Below are 7,729 nucleotides of genomic sequence, written 5' to 3'. Positions count from 1 at the left end.
AGTAAGATTGTCATGAATCTTACACTCCTGTGGAACCAAACTCTTTTTCATCTCTGGATGAAGGAGTATTATCAACAGCCAAGTTTACCATCTAAAATTAAGGAAATGTCGTGAAGAAATACGTTACGAAAAACAGGCACAACGAAAATATTAAGGCAATAGAGTACATGTGAACGGAAAAATTTCTTACCAAGATTAACTTTTGTAGAATTACAATTAGCAGAGTGGGTAATTATGTAGATAATTTTTACAAATGAAGTGTTTGTATGGACGGGAAAGTAGTAAAAAGTAAATCGTGAGTGTGAAAAATAATCTTAGACACTTGTTTTAAGTACAGTGGTATAAAAAATTGCTTAAACACACTTTTAAAATGAATCTGTAAGGATTATTAGTCAAGAGATATAATATTCTGATGGCGAACAGCACAAAGATTTACACTGAACAGTTCTCACTCACCACCTAATTTGATTGCAGAAGGTACATTTCCACATCATGATAACTGTATTGCAGGGAGAATAAGCGTGAATTGTTAGGTAAGTACCATGGGTCACAAAGGTATTGGTGCGTAGGGGGTGCAATCCAACCGAAAACATTCAAATAATTGTTGATGTTTGCCAATGTCTCACTGTGTATGGACAATGTCTGTTCATATGAACATAACATTTGCATTATGTTTTCCGGAGGATATTGCTAACTGGCGACGTACGACACCTGCCTACATCAGGGTTACCAACGTGAGGTAGGGCGGACACTACAGTAATATTTCAATGACCTTCGTCCTGTGGTCCAAAATGTTTCACGCATATTGTGCACCGATACTTATGCAACCCATAGGACGTCAACATGCTCACTCAACAGACATAATAACACCACACTGGGTCAGGCACGTCGTCAGACTGAAGATGTGTTGAGCTGGTAGTGATCATACACCCCTCACTCGCTCACCACAGCTGGGTATGAGTCATCACCCGCGGTGGGGGTGAAAGGGTCGGGAGCGGGTCATTGGGGAAGTCATGGCCAAATGCAGCAGGCAGGCAGGCAGGCAGGTCAATGTAGCATGCAGGCAGGCAGGCAGGCGCAGTTCCTGGGATGTTTGCTCAGGCAGAGCAGTCAACAAGCAGGGTTGGACTAACAACTTCGTCACTTCACACATCAGACTTCACACGCCACTCTGATTGGGTGAGATGGGCTGGCAGCGTAACTCCATTAAAGTTGAAAATAGTAGAACTTAGCAGATTGCAGGAGGAGAAGGCTGGTTCTTGACTGATGCCACCATTTAAATGTTACTACTCATCGCGAGTAAGTGTATTAAGAGTTGAGTGACAATAGGCAAAAACAAGAACTCTGCTTGTAAATCTCTTCCATAGCGTCTTGACAATTTATTAATAGTAGATATAGTACACCTCATCCCCTTGGTGCCTACCTAGTTTCCTTTTGTACTGTTACTAAGCCACTGGGTGATAACCTAGGGGTGATGACGTGACAGCATGCACCAGGAACATTTCACTGAGCCTGAAAATACTTTAAATCTGTTCACAGATAGAGCTTTCAGCATCTAATCTGCGCATTGTTGCAACTGTATCATACAATAGCTATACATATAGGTATGTAGATTATCATACAAATCAGTCATACCGAATACATTACCATCCTTTTAATTTATGTTTCTATGACTTACTCTCCTTTTAATTTATGTTTCAGTTCGTTACTGATATTTTTAACTTACATATTTCTGTGCCTTATCTTTTTGATTTACATGTTTCAGTGTCATATTATGATTTTAGTATACATGTTTCTTGCCTTACCCTCCTTTTAATTTACATGTTGCAATGCATTAATTTATGTTTAACTTACATATTTGTGCTGTACCATGCTCATAATTTACATGTTTCAGATCATTTCCATCTTTTACGTATACATATTTTTGTTATTTACTATGCTTTTAATCCAGATGTTTCAGTGCTTTACCATTCGTTTTATTTACATATTATTGTGCCTTACTAGCCGTTTAATTTGTATGTTTCAATGTTTTACGGTCGTTTTTATTAATATATTTTTGTGCCTTACTGTCCTGTTAATTTACGTTTTAGTGCTTTACTATCCTGTTTATTTACATAACTGATATGACAATCACATCTTGTTTTTTCTTTTGCAGTCTTGCCAAACTATATTCTACTGAGCTGCTTGTGTTTCTGTGTACTAAATGGAATTCTGCTTTTGGCAGCAGAGTGGGAAGTTGCAGAAATTTGGAGGAACATATTCAGTGATGTGTCTGCACACACACACACACACACTAAGGAAAAAGTAGGCTACATGAGACGTTACAGTTCCCTTCGGTGTGCTGTTGATCATACGCGATGATTATTATTGCTGGTGTGGGTTGCAGACACAATATGAAACTGATTCACCATCAAAGGGCTGTGTGATAACATCTATTCTTCAGCTGGTAGTCAGCTATATGCATGGAGTACTCATGTCCTTCAATACCATGCTGTCTTTTTTGTTTGCATATTTGTTTTATTCTTGATACTGTCAAGCGACTTCAAGGAGTGAGATTAATCTTTAACGTTAAAAGATTGAGAAACAATGCACCTTTACACCTCAGTACCTGGGAGTCTTTAATTTCTTCCTGTTATCTCATGGATTTACTCAAAGTGGAGATTTAACCAAAAGTAAAAAAAAAAAAAAAAAAAAAAAAATCAGCATTAACAGCTGCAGGTTTTTTTTTTTTTTTTTTTTTTTCCAGGCCTCCACCGTTCAATTATTACTAGCAAGTGAGCGAGCGATGTTTATTCTCTGTTATGTTTGGAAATGAGCAGCCCAATCTGACACGGCCTCGACTCGACCGTCACGTTAAGCATAAGCTAATAAATTTATTCTCATGTGAAGAAGAGCTGAAATTCTTTCGGCATGTGATATATTCATTCAATAAATTTTATCAATCAAAAACACCCATAAAGGCGTAGGTGCCCCTTGGAATCTCGAGTTATCCAAGGGAGTGTTCAGCTTGCTCGTCACGCGCACACAAAGTGCACTTTACTGATATTAGGTTCACGAAAAATTATTGGTGTTATAAGAGTAGACGAACACTGACGAATATCTACAAGATATTAGCTAAGCTCCACAAAATCCCCTCATTCTCTACTTGCTATCACTTATAATGACGTTTGTTCATTTGTCGATCTGTCTGTCTGTCTATGTATGTCTATTGACAGACGCATTTCACAAAGGAAGACCACAAATATATTGCCTCCACGTCAGCCTGTCTTCTGCCAATTATCTTACATCCACCAGCCCACACACCCTTTCCCCAATAACTGTCCACTCCCTTATTCCATCTCATTCTCGGTCTCCCCTTTCCCCTCCATCACTATTTTCTTTACTTGGCCAAACCATTTCAAAATATTGTTCTAAAAGTTTTTAATCTCATCCATATCACTACTACTGCGCTGTTAATTTCAACCAAATTCGTCCATTTTCTTGTGGCCATAGGAGGCACTCCAGCACCTCTATTGTTCTGTGTAAATATATATATATATATATATATATATATATATATATATATAGGGTGTTCAGAAAAATCGAGCCTTCAGGAACTTGAAGGGCAAAGTGCTTATTCAGTTCCACTACTGGTGGGAACTACACCATACTTTGCAATTATTTTTCTTTGGCCTTCTCAAACTAATGCCTCATTTCAGCGCAAGTTGCAATGGAAGTGGTAACTACCGCCTTGATCGCAGCAGGGCTTAACGTGGGGGAAGTCACGTTGTCCGTTGGATCTCTCCACTCTGTTCGGAAGGAATCAAGGACTGAGATCACTGAATAGTTCCAAAAATAATTCCAGCCACAAACACTCTTGATTCTCCATTTTGATGGAATGCTCTTGCCCAACATCGTTGGCAGAGGCCGAAGGGATTGCCTGGCGATTGATGTTGCAGGGATTGTTACTGAGATCCTGGCGATCCCTAAGATCCCTGCTGGAACAGGCAAAGCAATGGGAGCGGCAGTGCTAAGGACTCTAGATGAATGGCTGGAAGTGAAGCCCTGGATTGCAAGGCTCTGTTTTTATATTACAGTGTGTAACACCGGGGTTCACAGCGGAGCTTGCTTTGTCATTGAAAGAGGTCTCCAAGTCCCACTGTTGTTCTTGGCACGCAGGCACCAAATGTGTGAAGTCAGTGGCAGGGATCTTGACCTCTTTCTCTCTTCTGCAGGTCCTGAAATTCTTCTCTTCGGTCGATTCAAAGAGTTCTGGACCAAAATTGACACAGATTCCTTCGATCCCTATGATGATGACCTAGACAAAAAATCTTAGTCGTGGATTGCCAACAGAGCCGAGGACATTGAACACTTCATACTCAGCCACATGGATCGTGCACAACCCTGTGATGACTACCTTGAGCTCCTCCAGCTGTTTTTTGCTTTTCTCGGCAAGAAGCCAGCACGGATGATTTTTCACAGTCCAAGTGCCTATCACAGAGCACGTTGGATGGCCAAAGGTCTTTACTGCCTCAAGATCTTCCTTTTCAGAAATCAACTGAAGGATGCAACCTTCTTCCTCTTCCCATGGCATCAAAAGGAGGCCATCAAATGCATCTATGTCTTCCTCATCACCATCTATGCAATGCACTGGTTTGAAGCCCCAGATGCTGTCGACACTCCAATCAGTGACCTCAGTCTCCTGAAGAAGATTGAAGAATTCAAAGTGGTGGATTCCGTTGTACTAAAGAAGGCACTGGACAAAGTCAAAAGCCACCTCTGGTACCTCAGTGAGGACCTGGCTTTACTAGCCATGTATTCTGACAAAGTCTCTGCTGAGGAAATGCAGAAAATGCTGAAAAATATGATCACAACACTGCCGAGGAAGAAGGGTCTGCACCGTTTGAACATGAAGACAATTGATAAGGCATCAGATCTTAGAATCTCTAAGTTTGTCACCCAGAAGTCGAAAAACCTCTTCCAGTGTTTGAAGCTGGATACACCGACAAGCATCAGTGACCTCTGCCCCATTCCTGACGTCATGGCCCACCTCAAAAGTGGTCAATGACCTGCTGAGCGGGAAGTCAAACTGGCAATGGACTACAACAGTGGTCTGATGAAGAATGAAGAAGAACGACAGCTGATCCTCCATGTTGTGCAGCACCACAGAGCCCTCTACGACTCGACCAATGCAATAAACTGTTTATGCTTGTTGTGTAGCTCAAAAATAACGTTTCTTTTTGTATCACATTGTTTATCTTTACCTTTCTTCACCATTAACCTTCATGTACAATACTCAGATCAGTTAGATTTACAGAATGCAGAGGTAGTGAGGCACGACTTTACATTGATAAGAAAACATGGATTTTCACATGAGTGTTAGGACTCCATATTATAATTACAAATCATAATAGATAGATAGATAAATAGATAGATAGACAGCTCCCTGCAGGCCTGGGAAAGGGAAATGATCTTGCAAGTTAACTGAGGAAATGTTGACGATACATAGGAAGTAGCAAAGTCAGGGGATGATGTAGGTAATGTGTCAGCGAGATAGCAGGCGAACAAAGCCTAGTGACATACACATATACTTACACACAGGTTTCTGGAACTTTCCAACCACAGTGTAACACACATGACATGACCCATGTTTCACCAGAATTTAGGAAGCAGAGCTCAGAAGGAGACAGGCCATAGAACCGACAGGTAGTGGAGAGAGTGAACAAGAAAGAGGGGCTCAACTAGACTTACTTATTATATTGTCTCTGTAAGACATACCCTGCTCATCTTAGATTTCTCTGAAGATAATAAATTAAGATCAACTCACTGTATTCATCTTTAATTCCTACTACAAGAAATCGAGAGTGACAACTAAACAACAAAACTTCTCTACAAGTTACTACAAAGTCTTTTATGACATTTGGTGGCCAGCGAAAGTACGGACCTCGTCTTCGAATCAACAGTGAATTTCTACAAAAGCAGGCGAGACTCTACAAGATTAGCTTCAGTTCTACAATGAAATCCTACAATATACATGCCCACGAGTGTACAACTGATTCTGCATTATCAAGATTGAAAACAAAAAATACCTCTCACAACCAACAACTCACAACCAGCTCCTGACAGTTCTCTCCAACCCCCCCTCCGTCTCCACGATCATCACGCTGATGTAGAAGTGATCACACGACGTCTTGCCAGTAGTTTAACAATATATTGATACAAACAATCTTGCAATTTCTACGATGAACCAACGAACTACAACCATCTACGATCAACTACAAGTAACAACTCTACGAGTCGTCTGTATAATCTACACGCACCTACAAGTAGCGACAGTCTTCACAGTAAATCACAAGAAAAAAGGAACACGAATACCTCAAGAAAGAAAAACAAAACAAACAAACGAAGAGTGAGAACGACTCACAACTCACAACCACCAGACCTCACCCTCCTCTCTCAGCTACATCCACCCAACCTCCACCGCTGACGCAGGAGTGAAGAGGTCAAGACAACGAAGCAGATACCAAGCCCATATTCACAACTCATCTTACTCACTTATCTTCAATGAAGTTACTCATCACTACTCATTTACTCACCACAGCTACCAGTGTGGGAAGTCGACGTCACCATACATGTGCTGAGACGACGCCAAGCCGTGTGTCTGACATCCCACAACACGTCAATCAACCCGTGAAGAACAACACTATCACCACGTGCAACACCACTCACACCATTTCCACCACGGTAAAAATTAGTGAGTTACATAGTTACTTCATCTATACGATACACAGTGATAGGCAACACATTTTGCACAAACATATAAAACCTGCTGTATAATTACAGCTTGAATACATATACTTACTTCAGTTATCTTCATAATTCAGTCACTCAATACTTGCACGAACAATAAATATTCTACACTGTATATATTCATTCATTTATTATAGCATTTACTTACTACCAACGAGTGTTATCATTTATACCTACATAAAATACGTGATGCATACATACAGCTATACATTATTACATCTACAAAGTAATAAAGAAAATATACCATCACAGTTACTCAGTGAGCGATATAAAAGAACTGTATTAAACATTTATTAATTAAAGCTACCTAGTGGAAACAGATAAATTAAGTTACAAGGAAAACCAGAAAAAAAAATGGCCAACATCAATGACGTTAGCAAGAATGAACATCTTCAACACAATCGTGAAGACAATGATTTCCACACAATGCTGACACATATATTGCCCACGATAGGTACAAGTGAAGAACAAGTCAGTGTATATAGTTAATACTGTACAAAGTGTACATATATTTTTTATATAAAATAAAATATGGGACTATATAATATCATTTTCAGTAATATCTGTGCAAGATAAACTAAACCTTAAAAAAGAGTCCCAAGGAAATTAGCCAGCAATTATGCAACCTCGAGCAACACCGAAAAAACTTAGACAAACGAAGAAAAACAAACTATAGAAAATCAATACATACAAAAAAAAAACAGAAAGAAAGAAAAAGAAATAGAGTAAGATCACATAACAAACAAATGAAAATAAGTGTAAGTGTTACTACAAATGCCAAAATATCACATAAACTCCTTCTATAAGTGAAATAAAAAGCAAACGGTTGTCTCCACAAGCTAGTGGCATGACACATCATATCATCGACCGCAGCATGACCGGATTCAATGTCAGGACTGCAATTATTACAATTATGTAACTACAAACAATATGTAACAAT

The sequence above is a fragment of the Coenobita brevimanus genome, chromosome 68, assembly GCF_032717465.1.
Source record: "Coenobita brevimanus isolate Jiangsu-jjx chromosome 68, ASM3271746v2, whole genome shotgun sequence".
NCBI lineage: Eukaryota > Metazoa > Arthropoda > Malacostraca > Decapoda > Coenobitidae > Coenobita > Coenobita brevimanus.
Note: the sequence above shows the minus strand (reverse complement) of the source record.